Source organism: Haematobia irritans, chromosome 4, assembly GCF_050003625.1.
Source record: "Haematobia irritans isolate KBUSLIRL chromosome 4, ASM5000362v1, whole genome shotgun sequence".
In the NCBI taxonomy this organism is placed as follows: Eukaryota; Metazoa; Arthropoda; class Insecta; order Diptera; family Muscidae; genus Haematobia; species Haematobia irritans.
Genome location: NC_134400.1, coordinates 175,076,711 through 175,096,182, shown reverse-complemented (window position 1 = coordinate 175,096,182; position 19,472 = coordinate 175,076,711). Strand labels below are relative to the sequence as shown.

The 19,472-nt window shown below is 35.7% G+C and overlaps 1 protein-coding gene across 3 annotated transcripts in view; it reads right to left on the bottom strand.

The window, feature by feature from the left end:
* LOC142237241 (neurobeachin-like protein 1) overlaps nt 1-19,472 on the bottom strand; it is a 272,260-nt gene that overhangs the window by 65,062 nt on the left and 187,726 nt on the right. The gene's annotated exons all lie outside the window — the stretch shown is intronic.

Below are 19,472 nucleotides of genomic sequence, written 5' to 3'. Positions count from 1 at the left end.
TTATTCCTAGAGGGCGAAGATGTATTCCCTGTATATTCCTCAAACGTTTGTCTACCAACCATAAGTTAGCCAAACATCTCTTAAGACTATTAGGGAGGAAGGAGGTGGTATGGCTGGTACATTTTATGAATCGTCTCCTTACATTTCCCCCAAGTGCTATTAGCCTATACTTTCAGGATCTTGTTTGTGCTCTCAACTTTCATAGCAACAATTTACGCGTGTTCACTAAAGACGAACAGACTGTAAAATGTCACACCAAGAATATTGGGGTTCTTGCTCCTGAATTATCTTTTGTGGTCCACGACATAAAAAAGTTCGGGGCATATAGGCTGAGATTCCTGCGGACGAAGCTGCTTGACATATCTACCCAACGTTATTATAAAACAATTGTAAACAAATGTTATCAGTTGGACATCTGATGATGGTAGAAGAGCCACTGTCACGAAAAAGTTAAAAATGGGGAATGTCCTGCTTATTCCTTCAGGGCGAAGATGTATTTCCTGTATTCCTCGGCCATAAGTTAGCCAACCTTCTCAAAAGATTATTAGGGAGGAAGGAAGTGGTATGATTGGTATATCTTTTGAATCATCTCCTTATCTTTCCCCCACGTGCTATCAGCCAATACCTTCACGATCTTGTTTGTACTCTCAACGTTCTTAGCAACAATTTCCGCGTGTTTACCAAAGATGAACAGACTGTAAAACGTCACACCAAGAATCTTGGGGTTCTTGCACGCGGGAATTCTCTGGTCATGGAGAGCTCTTGATTCCTCTTTTTGATCCCCGACGTAAAAGAGGTTGTGTCGATTTAGGAGCAGAAAGGTTGAGATTCCTGCGGACGAAGCTCCTTGACATCTATATGCGACGTAATTATAACACAATTGTAAACATAGGATATCTGAAGGTGGTAGAAGAGTCACTGCCACGAAAAAGTTAAAAAGGGGGAGGGACAGTACTAGCCTTGGAAAATGACCTGCTTATTCCTACAGGGCCAAGATGTATTTCCTGTATATTCCTCGGCCATAAGTTAGCCAACCATCTCAGAAGATTATTAGGGAGGAAGGAAGTGGTATGGTTGGTATATCTTTTGAATCATCTCCTTATCTTTCCCCCACGTGCTATCAGCCAATACCTTCACGATCTTGTTTGTACTCTCAACGTTCATAGAAACAATTTCCGCGTGTTTACCAAAGAGAAACAGACTGTAAAACGTCACACCAAGAATCTTGGGGTTCTTGCACGCGGGAATTCTCTGGTCATGGAGAGCTCTTGATTCCTCTTTTTTGGTCCCCGACGTAAAAGAGGTTGTGTCGATTTAGGAGCAGAAAGGTTGAGATTCCTGCGGACGAAGCTCCTTCACATCTATATGCGACGTAATTATAACACAATTGTAAACATAGGATATTTGAAGGTGGTAGAAGAGTCACTGCCACGAAAATGTTAGAAAGGGCGAAGGATAGTACTAGCCTTAGGGAATGTTCTGTTTATTCCTATAGGGCCAAGATGTATTTCCTGTATATTCCTCAGCCATAAGTTAGCCAACCATCTCAGAAGATTATTAGGGAGGAAGGAAGTGGTATGGTTGGTATATCTTTTGAATCATCTCCTTATCTTTCCCCCACGTGCTATCAGCCCATACCTTCACGATCTTGTTTGTACTCTCAACGATCTTAGCAACAATTTCCGCGTGTTTACCAAAGAGAAACAGACTGTAAAACGTCACACCAAGAATCTTGGGGTTCTTGCACGCGGGAATTCTCTGGTCATGGAGAGCTCTTGATTCCTCTTTTTTGGTCCCCGACGTAAAAGAGGTTGTGTCGATTTAGGAGCAGAAAGGTTGAGATTCCTGCGGACGAAGCTCCTTCACATCTATATGCGACGTAATTATAACACAATTGTAAACATAGGATATTTGAAGGTGGTAGAAGAGTCACTGCCACGAAAATGTTAGAAAGGGCGAAGGATAGTACTAGCCTTAGGGAATGTTCTGTTTATTCCTATAGGGCCAAGATGTATTTCCTGTATATTCCTCAGCCATAAGTTAGCCAACCATCTCAGAAGATTATTAGGGAGGAAGGAAGTGGTATGGTTGGTATATCTTTTGAATCATCTCCTTATCTTTCCCCCACGTGCTATCAGCCCATACCTTCACGATCTTGTTTGTACTCTCAACGATCTTAGCAACAATTTCCGCATGTTTACCAAAGATGAACAGACTGTAAAACGTCACACAAAGAATCTTGGGGTTCTTGCACGCGGGAATTCTCTGGTCATGGAGAGCTCTTGATTCCTCTTTTTGGTCCCCGACGTAAAAGAGGTTGTGTCGATTTAGGAGCAGAAAGGTTGAGATTCCTGCGGACGAAGCTCCTTGATATCTATATGCGACGTAATTATAACACAATTGTAAACATAGGATATCTGAAGGTGGTAGAAGAGTCACTGCCACGAAAAAGTTAAAAAGGGGGAGGGACAGTACTAGCCTTGGAAAATGCCCTGCTTATTCCTACAGGGCCAAGATGTATTTCCTGTATATTCCTCGGCCATAAGTTAGCCAACCATCTCAGAAGATTATTAGGGAGGAAGGAAGTGGTATGGTTGGTATATCTTTTGAATCATCTCCTTATCTTTCCCCCACGTGCTATCAGCCAATACCTTCACGATCTTGTTTGTACTCTCAACGTTCATAGCAACAATTTCCGCGTGTTTACCAAAGAGAAACAGACTGTAAAACGTCACACCAAGAATCTTGGGGTTCTTGCACGCGGGAATTCTCTGGTCATGGAGAGCTCTTGATTCCTCTTTTTTGGTCCCCGACGTAAAAGAGGTTGTGTCGATTTAGGAGCAGAAAGGTTGAGATTCCTGCGGACGAAGCTCCTTCACATCTATATGCGACGTAATTATAACACAATTGTAAACATAGGATATCTGAAGGTGATAGAAGAGTCACTGCCTCGAAAATGTTAAAAAGGGCGAAGGATAGTACTAGCCTTAGGGAATGTTCTGTTTATTCCTATAGGGCCAAGATGTATTTCCTGTATATTCCTCAGCCATAAGTTAGCCAACCATCTCAGAAGATTATTAGGGAGGAAGGAAGTGGTATGGTTGGTATATCTTTTGAATCATCTCCTTAACTTCCCCCCACGTGCTATCAGTCAATACCTTCACGATCTTGTTTGTACTCTCAACGTTCATAGCAACAATTTCCGCATGTTTACCAAAGATGAACAGACTGTAAAACGTCACACCAAGAATCTTGGGGTTCTTGCACGCGGGAATTCTCTGGTCACGGAGAGCTCTTGATTCCTCTTTTTGGTCCCCGACGTAAAAGAGGTTGTGTCTATTTAGGAGCAGAAAGGTTGAGATTCCTGCGGACGAAGCCCATCTATTTGCGACGCATTTATAACACAATTTTAAACATAGGATATCTGAAGGTGGTAGAAGAGTCACTGCCACGAAAATGTTAAAAAGGGCGAAGGATAGTACTAGCCTTAGGGAATGTTCTGCTTATTCCTTCAGGGCGAATATGTATTTCCTGTATATTCCTGGGCCACAAGTTAGCCAATCATCTCTGAAGATTATTAGGAAGGAAGGAAGTGCTATGGCTTACCATATGAAAGGCTTTAGCCAAATTCATAGCTACTCTAATGTTGTGCCAACATTAGGCCTTCTGTGAAGTAGCGCAGTAAAATTGACCTACTTCACGGAATCCACGAAACAAATAATTCGGTAATTTGTTCTGTAACTCATTCATATGTACAGTAACTCACACGTCTAACCGGACGCTATCAACGTTAGGTTTAATTTTTATCAAATCTCTGTGAAAAATATAGATTTATGGGTAAAATGATACACCAAAATAAAGGAAAATTTCTTTATTATTCTATTATAAAGCAAAATGTCACAAAATTGCCACTCTTAATACATAAATTTTAAAAATGTAACAAAACATATGAAATTCATTCCACACATCTAACCTGATTATTCAAAAAGCGTATTATTATTAATATTTTGTCGCATATCCTTCAGCAGATAGTACAGCTTCTAGCCTCTTTGGTATTGAAGACAAAAGACATTGGAATGCCTCTTTTAGTAAATTTTTCATCCAATTTCGTGCCAAACGTGCTCGATAATATTGAGATTGTGTATAATAATAATAATAATTTATCTCGATTTTTCACATATATATCATAAATTTTAATTTGAAATTGCACGCGTCCAGTTAGTCGTGTGAGTCACTGTATGTTGCACATATTTGAAAGTGTTTCTATTGCAGTTTATCAATATGCCACGATCATATTGCCTACACACAAAAAAATTTTTTTCTGATTCAATCACGAAATTAATTGATCCAATTAATTTTTTAATTGAAATGTCTTCAATCACGAAAATGATAGTATCAATCACAGTTTTAATTGGGCATAGAAAAAAATCTTGATTAAAAAATTAATTGATTTCATTACCAAATTTCAATTAATTTTTTAATTGATTCAATTAAAAATTTAATTGATGTTGATTGCAAAACTCAATTAATTTATTAATTAAAAAAAAGGTAACTATTTTCAATTACCTTTTGAATTGGCTTAGAATTTTTATTTGGATTAACAATTGATTGTTTGAAAAAAAAAATTTAATTAAAAATTTAAAAAAATGTTAATCACTTTTTTAACTGACTTAGTCTTCCGAATATGATTAAAAGTTTATTGTATCAATTAACTTTTTAATTAAAAATTTTAAAATTTTCAATCATTGACTTAAGTAACTTAATGTTTCTATCTTGATTAAAAAGTTAATTGTACCAATTAATTTATTAATTGAAAAAAATTCAACTTCAATTAACTTTTTAATTGGAAATATTTTGGTGATATTTTTTTCTGTGTATATTTGGCATTCGATTGGCAAGATCTAACAATCGGTTACAAAAAAAAACCGCTTTTGAGGGCTTAAAAATACCGGTGCACCGAAAATGATTTTTCAACAAGGTGTTTATCTTCTCACTGTCCACAGGTTATCATCCACCGAGTTTGATCACTCTATATGCATATCTATTACATAGGACAAATATCCCATTCTATTATCCTATGTTTATATTGCGTCAAAAAATTGACCCAGACTAAATTTACGATGCAAATTATCTGAATATAACAATTTTTTCTAAAACAACTCATAATTATTGGAAAAATTTGATATTTTCGTAAAGCCACTTGAGACATTTCCAACGCTTGGTCTAATCAAATATGACAAAACAAACTCAATGTCATTTAAAGTCTACTTTATATCATTTGCATTAGGCTCAACATGTTTTCTCAGATGTCAAACTGGAATTATGAAAATTACGGAAACCGTATTCATTCATCATTTGAGGATCAAGGCTACATTCAAATTTCATTTCATTCAAATAACCCACATGGTATTGTGGTTGGAGGATTTGGTAGCAGAAACAAATTTGTAATTCTCAAAAAGCCTGTTTAAATTTTTGGCTTTGCTTAGTCAAGTGGTTAATTGCCTGAATGCACTTTGGATTGATCACAAAACACATCAAGAATGACAGACTTCAGACAAAATTCAAATCACAGTTTAAGTCATTAAAGAGGGAGATGAGGGGGTCCATGCTGCAAAAGTAATCTACACTGATTGAAATAGCTTCGTAAAATCAACGAAATCTGAAATTTAGATTAGCTGATAAGTCCCCGGTCTAACAAAGAAAAACACATTTTTTTTTGTCAAAATTCGTTTTTATTATTCAACATAGGTCCCTTCAAGAGCGATACAACGATTATAATGACCTTCCAATTTTTTGATACCATTTTGGTAGTACTCCTTCGGTTTTGCCTCAAAATAGGCCTCAGTTTCGGCGATCACCTCTTCATTGCAGCCAAATTTTTTCCCTGCGAGCATCCTTTTGAGGTCTGAGAACAAGAAAAAGTCGCTGGGGGCCAGATCTAGGGAAGCAATTCGAAGCCCAATTCATGAATTTTTGCCATCGTTCTCAATGACTTGTGGCACGTTGCGTTGTCTTGGTGGAACAACACTTTTTTCTTCTTCAAATGGGGCCGTTTTGCCGCGATTTCGACCTTCAAACGCTCCAATAACGCCATATAGTCACTGTTGATGGTTTTTCCCTTCTCAAGATGATCGATAAAAATTATTCCATGCGCATCCCAAAAAACAGAGGCCATTACTTTGCCAGCGGACTTTTGAGTCTTTCCACGCTTCGGAGACGGTTCACCGGTCGCTGTCCACTCAGCCGACTGTCGATTAGACTCAGGAGTGTAGTGGTGGAGCCATGTTTCATCCATTGTCACATATCGACGGAAAAACTCGGGTGTATTACGAGTTAACAGCTGCAAACACCGCTAAGAATCATCAACACGTTGTTGTTTTTGGTCAAATGTGAGCTCGCGCGGCACCCATCTTGCACAGAGCTTCCGCATATCCAAATATTGATGAATGCTATGACCAACACGTTCCTTTGATATCTTTAAGGCCTCTGCTATCTCGATCAACATCGTTTTACGGTCATTCAAAATTATTTTGTGGATTTTTTTTGATGTTTTCGTCGGTAGCCACCTCTTTCGGGCGTCCACTGCGTTCACCGTCCTTCGTGCTCATTTCACCACGCTTGAATTTTGCATACCAATCAATTATTGTTGATTTTCCTGGTGCAGAGTCCGGAAACTCATTATCAAGCCAAGTTTTTGCTTCCACCGTATTTTTCCTCTTCAGAAAACAGTATTTTATCAAAATACGAAATTCCTTTTTTTTATTTTTTTTCACAATAACAAAAGTTGCTTCACAAAAGACGCTCTATCTCACAAACTAATTGACTTACAGACGTCAAATTTTGACACGAATCATTTGAAGGTTGGTACTATATAAAAATTATATGCATTTAATACTAGCGACGCCATATATGTGTCAGACCGGGGACTTATCAGCCAACCTGTTAAACTACTTGCAAGTTTCAAGTGAATACCCTCCCAGCAAACAAATTTGGAAATTGTTCTAAAGGCACAACTTTAAAAGGACTTCCAAAAAAGTTCTTCCAAAGATGTTCTTTGTTTTAACTACACAGGAAGTTCTTTTAATTCCTTTTTGATAACTCGCTTTTTTCATATTTTTAATGGGTAATTAAATTTTTATAGACTGCAAATGTTGAAATCAAAAACAACAATAATGATTGAAGAGAAACCAACAATAACAAACAAAACGAATGAAGATAGAGGAAGCACGCTCAAAAACAAACCCAGCCAACTACATTCAAATCGATGATTTGAGTTTGGCAAAGGAAAAGAGATATGCTTGGAAATTTGTTTAGGCAGTAGCCGACTATCAAACCATTTTTCGGAAGGTTCAAGTGTAGTTCACTTTGGGTTGAGTGAATTACCCGAATTTATTCTGATAATTGGTTGATAGTTTTGCTGCAAGTAGAGGATGCTGATGAGGAATGTGGTAATTCCGAAACATCTGTACATCCAACCATCTTGCAGTCTATAGCATACCTTTCCTCTGTTGGTTAAGCTACCTTTCCTCTGTTAGTTAAGCTACACTTGTAGTTTAGTCAATGCATGGTTTTAAGCTGAAATCAAAAACAACAATAATGATTGAAGAGAAACCAACAATAACAAACAAAACGAATTTTAGAAATTATTTAAATTTTGTTGAAAAATGCATTCTTGAAAAATTGGGAATTTTTGAAAATATTTGAGGTCAAACGTCTCAGACAAGCGTTAGAATGCATTAAAAAATCATAAGAAACTATAAAAATTTTATATTTGGCAAAATATTAAAAAAAAATTTTAATTCACGTCCAAAAAACTGAATTCCGAATTCACAAAAGTGATGCAAATTTAGTGCAAAGGCTGTTAAAATGGTGGACATCTGTTCTATGCCCTAAGTCCGTTGATGAAAAAATATCAGTGACTCAATTTTAATGTAATTTTCTTTATGTGTAGCTACTTGCAATAGTTAATAATTAAAAGCCATAAATAAATTGTTGGCAATTGGTTTTAAAGTAGGCATTCAAACAAATATTTTGTTTTTGCTAAAAAACTTGTTAGTGGAGTACTAATTTTCTTAAATTGAAACGAAAAAAAAGAAAACAAAAATAATAACTGAATCGAATATTATATGACAATCGATGTGGTTCAATTAACGAATTTTACCAATAATATTCATTCAGCTTTTTTTGTTTGTTTGATTTCTTTGGGCCCAACGAAAAATGACAATAAATCTCTAGAGTTCTCCAACAGTTTCGACGTTCATCCGGTCAGGCCATACGCATTTTAGTATGATGTGAGCAGGAAAAATGATTGCCTACAATGGATAATTGCATTTCAGCAATTATCTCCATATCGAAGTTACAGATTTTGTGAGCAGTTGAACAAGTTGGTTATTTACCAACTTCGTAATTCAATCTCCAATATTTATAACCCAAGTAATCTTGGTGGTAAGTTATTTAAAAAATTGGCAAAAAAAAGTTGTTCATTTTTACATGGGTCCTAATAGGAAAGTACTTCTTTGCATCATTTTATTGGTTAGAAGCTTACAAAAGCATTTTTATATATTGCACTCAGAGTTATTGGTGATGGAATTCAAGAGCGATAGTGTGATTTCTTTATATTGGGCTGGAAACTGCGTGTATAAATCCATTGGTTGGTAGAATTCTACCGATGTGTTGCTAAATTTTCAAACCATTCCTCTCCAGCTATGAGATACTTGAATTTTCTATATAAATGTTGACCAAAATTTCTATAGAAATAAAATTTTTACCAAATATTCTATAGTAATAAAATTTTGACCAAATCTTCTATAGAAATAAAATTTTGGGAAAAATATCTATAGAAATAATATTTTGACAACATTTTCTATAGTAATAAAATTTTGGCCAAATCTTCTATAGAAATAAAATTTTTAGAAAATTTTCTATAGAAATAAAATTTGCAGAAAATTTTCTAAAGAAACATACTATTGAGAATAGAATAAGATTTGCATCATTGGATTGCATTTTTATTTTATTTTTGGAGTTAAGAAAACAGTTTTTACTTTGAAATATCTTTTACCTCCAGAAAAAAGTAAACGAATTTTTTTATAGCTAATTAAATATTATTTTAGTTCAATAAAATTAGTAGATTTTCTTTATTTTTTATACCCTGCGCCACACTGTGGAACAGGGTATTATAAGTTAGTGCATATGTTTGTAACACCCAGAAGGAGACGAGATAGACACATGGTGTCTTTGGCAATAATGCTCAGGGTGGGTCCCTCAGTCGATATAACCATGTCCGTCTGTCCGTCCGTCCCTCCGTCTGTCTGTGAACACATTTTTGTGATCAAAGTCTAGGTCGCAATTTAAGTCCAATCGCCTTCAAATTTGGCACATGTTCCTAATTTGGGTCAGAATAGAACCCTATTGATTTTGGAAGAAATCGGTTCAGAATTAGATATAGCTCCCATATATATCTTTCGCCCGATATGCACTAATATGGACCCAGCAGCCAGAGTTTTATACCGATTTGCTTGAAATTTTGTACAAACATAACACTTAGTCGTATAGTCAAGTGTGTAAAATTTGATTGAAATCGGTTCAGATGTAGATATAGCTCCCATATATATCTTTCGCCCGATATTGACTTATATGGCCCCAGAAGCCAGATTTTTGGCCGAATTTGGTTGCAATTTAGCACTAGGAGTACAATTAGTAGTATAGTCAAGTGTGCAAAATTTGATTGAAATCAGTTCAGATTTAGATATAGCCCCCATATATATCTTTCGCCCGATATGGACTAATATGGACCTAAAAGCCAGAGTTTTGGCCCAATTTGCTTGAAATTTTGCACAGGGAGTAAATTAAGCATTGTAGCTATGCGTGCCAAATTTGGTTGAAATCGATTTAGATTTAGATATAGCTCCCATATATATCTTTCGCCCGATATGCACTTATATGGACCCAGAAGCCAGAGTTTTATGCCGATTAGCTTGAAATTTTGCACAAGGAGTACAATTGGTAGTATAGTCATGTGTGCCAAATTTGATTGAAATCAGTTCAGATTTAGATATAGCCCCCATATATATCTTTCGCCCGATATGGACTAATATGGACCTAAAAGCCAGAGTTTTGGCCCAATTTGGTTGAAATTTTGCACTGGGAGTACAATTAGTAATATAGTCATGTGTGCCAAATTTGATTGAAATCGGTTCAGATTTAGATATAGCTCCCATATATATGTTTTTCTGATTTCGACAAAAATGGTCAAAATACCAACATTTTCCTTGTTAAATCGCCACTGCTTAGTCGAAAAATTGTAAAAATGACTAATTTTCCTAAACTTCTAATACATATATATCGAGCGATAAATCATAAATAAACTTTTGCGAAGTTTCCTTAAAATTGCTTCAGATGTAAATGTTTCCCATATTTTTTTACTAAAATTGTGTTCCACCCTAGTGCATTAGCCAACTTAAATTTTGAGTCTATAGATTTTGTAAAAGTCTATCAAATTCTGTCCAGATCGAATGATATTTAAATGTATGTATTTGGGACAAACCTTTATATATAGCACCCAACACATTTGACGGATGTGATATGGTATCGAAAATTTAGATCTACAAAGTGGTGCAGGGTATAATATAGTCGGCCCCGCCCGACTTTAGACTTTTCTTACTTGTTTTTTGCTTACTTTAATGCTAAATTTAAAAATAGTTCATATTTTCCAAAAATGGGTGAAGTTTACTTAAATTGACTTTGCAAGTTTTTGAAATGAATAAATTTTCCTAATTTGTGTCTGTCTTGAACTTCATATAGTCGTTAAGACACAGATTTTAGACCCCATAAAATATATGCCGATCGACTCAGAATCACCACGGTTGCCACCGTCCTATCATAAATGGTAGAGTTTTTACTTTTGTGAATGGTAGAATTCTTGATGTTCTGGTAGATTTTACAAAATATTCTTCTCCAACTAAGAAGTAGTTCAATTCTGTATAGAAATAAAATTTTGACAAAATTTACTATAGAAATAAAATTCTGGCCAAATCTTCCATAGCTATAAAATTTTGAGAAAATTTTCTATAAAAATAAAATTTGGAGAAAATTTACTGTGTAAATACAATTTGGAGAAAATTTTATATAGAAATACAGAATAAGATTTATTTTGAGGATTTGCATCTTTGTATTAAAGTTTTTTTATTTTTGGAATTAAGAAAGCAGGTTTTATATCTGTACTCTCAGAAAAAAAGTGAATGACATTTTTTATAGCTTACTAGCGTAACCCGGCCCGCTTCGCTGCGCCTTCCGAAGCATATTTGGAGGAATATTTTGCGTTAACTTAGTCAACTATATCCTTCGTGCTGGAAACAAATTCGAAAAGATTTGAATTCTTTTAAACAAATCGGACTACTTGATTTTTCGTTTATAGGTACAAATACGACGGGAGAGGGTGTACCTTCTTCTATATTTCTTGTGAATTTTAAGTGTGGTTTGTCAAGGAAAGGTATATTTCTCCTCAACATATCTGAAAATTAAGCACTATATTATAACAACATACAAAGAATTACTGTTTCCCATCCAATAAATCGGAAAAAGCAAAAATAGTAAAAAATTTTACCACATTAACATTTGCTAAAATGTTGGAAAATGATGCACCCTCTACGTTGGCTGCCAATTTCATGTAAATTTAAGTTCTTTACTAAAAAGAAGTCTGGCAGAAGCCTGTGCAAAAATCATAAAATTATGTACCGAGTTCCCATTTACGGACAACCCTCTACTTTCAATTTAAGAAAAAAAAAAAACGGACAAAAGGGAACCTCCCCCCACCATCGCTCCACTCCGACCTGATATCGGACTATCACGTACCATATATTAATTTCACAACTATATTAATTTCACAACTACAAATCGACAAAGTTTATTTCAATTTTCACCTTCCCCAACCAGATATCGAAAAATCATATACTAATTTAAAAATAATGTATAAATTTAATCACCTCCTCCCACGTTCCCTGTAAATTTCAAGTAGATCGGCGATGTTTAAATTTTGCTCTATTGTTTTAAAGGGACGTCACTTTCCCCGATACAATATCGACAAACACCGTAGTGAATACACGGATGAAAAAGACTGTTTTATATATGTTTGGCTATAAATATTATATGTTTGGAACACAAATTTTTAAACACAATATTTTTGAGTGCAAGCATATAATGTTCATAAACTAGCATAACATGTTTGGGACATATATGTTAATATGTTAGAACATATTATGTTTGGGACATAAAATGTTTGTAAATATAATATGCTTGGATGCAAACATATATTAATTTAGAAATAGCCTATAAACATATATGTGTTTAGTAGCTTGGAGCGCTATTTAACAGGGAGCGATATTGAATTAAGTTGGTGGTTGTTGCTTGTTATTACAAAATTAACATTTTATTTTTCCTTGGGCAATTGATCTGCTACTTCTTTGATCCTTACAAACTGTGTGGTCCGCTGTTCGAATCCCCGTCCGGCAAAAGGTAAAATTAAAAAATAAAAAAAAAATAAAATTGAATAATTTCTTCTACAATGTTTGTATCACAGAAAAAAGTGCTAAGAACTAAAAAATCTCGTGGAAGTGAGAAAGATGTGGGGGAATATACAATTAGGCAGAAACAAAATTTTGAGCATTCAGGTCGAAAACCTATGTTGTTAGCACCTATATTACCTGTTTAGTTTCATAATTCATTATGATTGTAAATATATAAATAAATAAATAAAATTTTGAGCACAATATTGTTTGGGAGAATTTTTTTTAAGCATATAATATTTTTGGGTGCAAAATGCTTCCAAACATATTATATGTTCACATAATAACATATTGTTTTTTGGAAGACAACATTATTGAATTTGGATGCAAAAATACAAAATGTTTGGAACTTAGACTACCCAAACATATATTGTTTAGACCAATATGTTTTCAAACATATTATATATTGGAAGAGATCAAACATATAAATGTTTGGGCAATACCCAAAAATGTATATGCTTGAAGCAAAATATGTTTGGGAGTATATGTTACAGAAGCGGTTTTTTGTAAGCGTGTAGCACCCCTAAACTTCCCTGAAAATTCTTGAAACTTTCCTTCAAGTGTGGGGACAAGGAAGGTTGCCTCTTCGTTCATAACCTTCCCCCACTGCCTATGTAAATTTCAAGAAAACTTAAGAATTGTTGTTTTTTTGCAGTTTTAGAGTAGGATCTCCTCCCCGACTAAATATCGAAAAGTGATGTAGCGTATCTTTTGTAAACGTCCCAGAAAATGTCAAGCAAATTATAAGCCTAAAAGGGCGGCCTCTCTTCCCTCCAAATATCACAAAATCAGGTATCAACTATTAATATCGTAACCTCTCCCCAGTCCTCTGTAAATTTCAAGTAACTCGGTAAAGTTAAATTGTTTTTCTATATGTACTTAAGAGAAGCGGATGTCTCCCTATGCCCTTTTATTTTTATTAAAAAAAATAGGAACCTGATATAAATTTCATAACCTCAACTATTTTTTCCGTAAAATTTCAGTCGGGGGAGTTGTTTTGTTTTCACTGTACTTTAAAAAAAAGTCGGACAAAGGGGTGATCCCCCTCCCCGACCAAATATCGAAAAATAATGTAGCGGATTTTTGTCTAGATGCCAACCCCATCATTCACTGAAAATTTCAAGCAAATCGCATAATTTTGTTCCAAGTTTCAAAGAGTAGGGCAGGGGGGAGGTCCCCCTCCCCATCCACATATGAAATCATCGGGTACCCCATATTAATTCCATAACCTCACCACATGTTCTCTGTAAATCTCAGATAATTTAGAGAATTTTAGTTTTTTTCACTATACTTAAAAAAAAGTCGAACAAAGGGGAGGCCCCCCTCCGCCTCCAAATATCGAAATAAAAAGAAGCGTATCTTTGTCTAGATTGCAACCCCAATCTTCAATGAAAATTTCAAGCAAATCGGTCAACTTTGGTCCAATTTTCAAAAAGTCCGACAAAGGGGAGGTCCCCCTCCGCGACCACGTGTCAAAAAATGAGGTACCCTATTTTCACCACATGAACGCCCCCTACGATCTCTGAAAGTTTCAAGTAAATCGGTTCAGCTGTTTCGGAACCAATTCGGAACATACAAACAAACAAACAAACATAGATTGAATTTTATATATATAGATAGATAGATTTAATATTATTTTAGTTCAATAAAATTAGTAGATTTTTTATAAAATTTTTCCAAATATAACAAAAAGTTCCTTATTTTAATTTAAAAAAAAAGAAAAAGTGAAGTTTACTTAAGACAAAATTTTCTATAGAAACAAGTAAGGAAAGTCTAAAGTCGGACGGGGCCGACGATATTATACCCTGCACCACTTTGTAGATCTAAATTTTCGATACCATATCACATCCGTCAAATGTGTTGGGTGCTATATATAAAGGTTTGTCCCAAATACATATATTTAAGTATCACTCGATTTGGATAGAATTTGATAGACTTTTACAAAATCTATAGACTCAAAATTTAAGTCAGCTAATGCACTAGGGTGGAACAAAATGTTAGTAAACAAGTACATACAGCAGTAAATTCGGCCGGGCCGAATTTTACATACCCACCACCATGAATCAAGTATAATAGTTTACTTTGAAAACTCTTCGTCGTAGTGGGTTACTTGATAATATATAGAATTGTAGGGGGTTTGATGACAAATCTTCTCCCAAACGAGCCAGCTCCCGAAGACAAACTTTAAAGATTCTACCTATGAAGACCAGATAAGATTCTGGATTTATGAGAACCAATTTTGTTTGAGTTTTAGAGAAAATATAAACATATCGTGTATATGTTGAAATTACGCCTTGATTTAAAATCTTAAATCTGTAGATTTTTCCGCATTTGTTTAAATACGATGAGTAAAATCTGGAACTTTTACTTTCAGTTTGAAGCAATTTTCATGATCAGTGCGCCTGCTATACCCTGAAAGAAGTGTTTTCTTTTTTGAGAAACGTAATTTTAGACAAGCAAGAGCCACCGTGGTGCAATGGTTAGCATGCCCGCCTTGCATACACAAGGTCGTGGGTTCGATTCCTGCTACGACCGAACACCAAAAAGTTTTTCAGCGGTGGATTATCCCACCTCAGTAATGCTGGTGACATTTCTGAGGGTTTCAAAGCTTCTCTAAGTGGTTTCACTGGAATGTGGAACGCCGTTCGGACTCGGCTATAAAAAGGAGGTCCCTTGTCATTGAGCTTAACATGGAATCGGGCAGCACTCAGTGATAAGAGAGAAGTTCACCACTGTGGTATCACAATGGACTGAATGGTCTAAGTGAGCCTGATACATCGGGCTGCCACATAACCTAACCTAACCTAGACAAGCAAAGTTTTCTTTTGACACAAATTTTAGAGACAATCGTTGAATAAACGAAAACACTTTATAAGAAAAAGTAATTTCGTTTGTCTAAAATCTTATTATAGATTACTAATTTCCAGCAAATCGGATAAAAACTACGGATTCTAGAAGCCCAAGAAATAAAGTCGGGAGATCGGTGTATATGGGGGCTATACCAAAACATGGACCGATAGACACCATTTGCTACTCACATATTTGTGATCTTAAAATACCTCCAGATTTTCAATTTCAAACAAATCGGCCAGAAAATATAGAAGTAAAAATCGAGAGATCAGTCTATAAGGGGGTTATACCAAAAAATGGACCGATATACCTCAATTTCGGCACTCTTATTTGTGGTCTAAAAATACCTCTAGATTTCGAATTTCAGGCAAATCATGTAATAAATACAGTTTGTTGTAGCTCAAGAATTTCAGGCAAAGCGGATGGTAATTATAGTTTCTAGAAGCCCAAGAAGCAAAATGGGAGATCGGTCTATATGGGGGCTATACCAAAAAATGGACCGGTGGGCACCATTTTCGGCACACCTTTTTATGGTCGTCAAATACCTCTAGATTTCCAATTTCAGGCAAATCGGATCGTAAATATAGTTTCTAGAAGCCCTAAAAGCAAAATCGGGATATCGGTCTATATGGGGGCTATACCAAAACATGGACCGATGAGCAACATTTTTGGCACACCTTTTTATGGTCCTCAAATACCTCTATATTTCCAATTTCAGGCAAATTGGATAAAAACTACGGTTTTTATAGGCCCAAGACTCCAAATCGGGAGGTATGTTTATATGGGGGCTATATCAAAACATGGACCCATGCGGACCATTGTCGACACACCTCTTTATGGTCCCAAAATACCTTTAGATTTTCAATTTCATACAAATCGGATAGAAAATATTGTTTCTAGACGCGTAAGAAGCAAAATCGGGAGATCGGTCTATATGGGGGCTATACAAAACATGGACCGATGTGGACCATTTTCGACACACCTCTTTATAGTCCCACAATACCTATAGATTTCCAATTTCAGGCAAATCGGATGGTAAATATAGTTTCTAGACGCCCAAGAAGCAAAATCGGGAGATCGGTCTATATGGGGGCTATACCAAAAAATGGACCGATGGGCACCATTTTCGGCACACCTTTTTATGGTCCCAAAATACCTCTAGAATTCTAATTTCAGGCAAATCTGATAAAAACTACGGTTTTTATAGCCCAAGACCCCAAATCGGGAGGTCGGTTTATATGGGGACCATATCAAAACCTGGACCGATATAGCCCATCTTCGAACTTGACCTGCCTGCAAACAAAAAACAACAAAAAACTATTGAAGGCTGTAGCGTGATTACAACAGACAGACGGACAGACGGACATGCTTATATCGTCTTAGAATTTCTCCCTGATCAAGAATATATATACTTTATATAGTCGGAAATCGATATTTCGATGTGTTACAAACGGAATGACAAACTTATTATACCTCCGTCACCATTTTATGGTGGTGGGTATAAAAAATATGGGAAACATTTAAATCTGAAACAATTTTAAGGAAACTTCGCAAGTTTATTTATGATTTATCGCTCGATATATATGTATTAGAAGCTTAGGAAAATTAGAGTCATTTTTACAACTTTTCGACTAAGCAGTGGCGATTTTACAAGGAAAATGTTGGTATTTTGACCATTTTTGTCGAAATCAGAAAACCATATATATGGGAGCTATATCTAAATCTGAACCGATTTCGATCAAATTTGTCACACATGACTATATTACTAATTGTACTCCTAGTGCAAAATTTAATCGGGATAAAACTCTGGCTTCTGGGTCCATATAAGTGCATATCGGGCGAAAGATATATATGGGAGCTATATCTAAATCTGAATCGATTTCAACCAAATTTGGCACGCATAGCTACAATTCTAAATCTACTCCCTGTGCAAAATTTCAACCAAATTGGGCCAAAACTCTGGCTTTTAGGACCATATTAGTCTATATCGGGCGAAAGATATATATGGGAGCTATATCTAAATCTGAACCGATTTCAATCAAATTTTGCACACTCTACTATACGACTAAGTGTTATGTTTGTACAAAATTTCAAGCAAATCGGTATAAAACTCTGGCTGCTGGGTCCATATTAGTGCATATCGGGCGAAAGATATATATGGGGGCTATATTTAAATCTGAGCCGACTTCGGTGACATTTTTCACACTTGAAGGGTGATGAATTGGATTACGTTTCGCCAAATTTGACGTCAATTACTAAATTAGTCGGATGATACAATATAGGGACTATATCTAACCTTACCTTATTTTTGACCATAGTGGCTTCATTTGTAACAATGTAATCTTTCATAAGCCTCGTAAAAATAATAAGAATCAGGGAGTCTCCGTGATGCAATGGTTAGCACGCCCGCCTTGCATACACAAGGTCGTAGGTTCCATTCCTGCTTCTACCGAACATAAACTGAACAAAGTTTTTTCAGCGGTTGATTATCCCATTTCAGTAATGCTGGTGACATTTTCTGAGTGTTTCAAAGCTTCTCTAAGGGGTTTCACTGCAATGTGGAACGCCGTTCGGACTCGGCTATAAAAACGAGGTCCCTTGTCATTGAGCTTAGCATGGGTTCGGGCAGCACTCAGTGATAAGAGAGAAGTTCACCATTGTGGTATCACAATGGACTGAATAGTCTAAGTGAGCCTGATACATCGGGCTGCCACCTAACCTAACCTAAGAATCAGTTGATATTTAGATGTAGCTCCATATATACATATGTACCGCCCTATTTTTCCTAAATTTGGTCATAATATCCTATTTACTAACCGATCTTACTCAAAGTTGACACAATGTAATCTGTGATAAGACTGGTAAAAATAATAAGAATCAGTTGAGATTTAGGTATAGCTCCCATATATATGTACCGCTCGATTTTCCTAAATTTGGTCATAATACTCTTATTTATTAACTAATGGTACTCAAATTTTGATGTATTAGCCGATCTTATTTAAATTTCCATATGGGTCTTTCATAATTGAACGATTTCCTCTGTTTTTAGTAATGGACTCAATATTAGTGGCATACGAACTTTGTAGGTGCAAAATCAAATATAGCTCCTAATATCAGATTGAGATAATGGTCTCATAAAAATGTATCCCTTAATGTTTTTAATGATGGAAATGATACCACACAAATGCTTATGTTTACTAATGCAGTAGTACCCTAAACCGTATGATATAGTCGGCCTCGCCCGACTTTCTACTTTACTCACTCGTTTTTCTTTTGAACAATAAAATTAAAAAACAGGGATAAATATATATTGCATTACTTTGTAGCATTACATAAAAGTCACCCTATGACAATAAGTTGAGTATTTCGATAGCGGCTCGAAGGATTCATGGGAATAAATGCAAATTCTACCCAAAACACACTATTAACAATCAACTTTCTCTCTGCACAAATTTGGGTCCTTAAAGGATTTGTTAATTTGTGAACCGGGGTGCTGGTGATTTCGGGGTGCTGGGAACCTTTTCTATTTTATTTTCCCCAGTAGGTCCAAATTATGAGTTATGTGACATAGGTATGATTTTGCAATGTGGAAAAAAATTAAATGTTTTTAGGGGAAAACCAAAATCAGTTCACACATGTGTGTTTTTCTTTGGCTAACAGGCTTAGGTTTTGGTCAAAATGATCTAAAAAAGAGAAACACCAGATTTGGATAAAATAAAAACAGCAAAAATAGTGCTAGCGAATAGCTCACTACCAAATCAAAGCAACGATCACCACAGAGATCGATGAAGAAATCATCCGCATTTTGAGGAAAAAAAGACAAAACCAGATCTTTAAATGATTAAATTTAGGCGGAAAGTCAACGAGTTGTTGGTTTGCCCGGCTCATGGTTAATTCTTGTCCACCAAATCGATGAAGAAAAACTTAAGTCTGCGTCTGAGAAGGCCAATACAATCGCAAGATATGTCTATTCGTGTGTGTGTGCGTAGATTGATGATCGTTTTGATGTGTGCGTCTTCGGCTATGTGTGCATGCATGCAACAGATTGGTACAGATGGACAT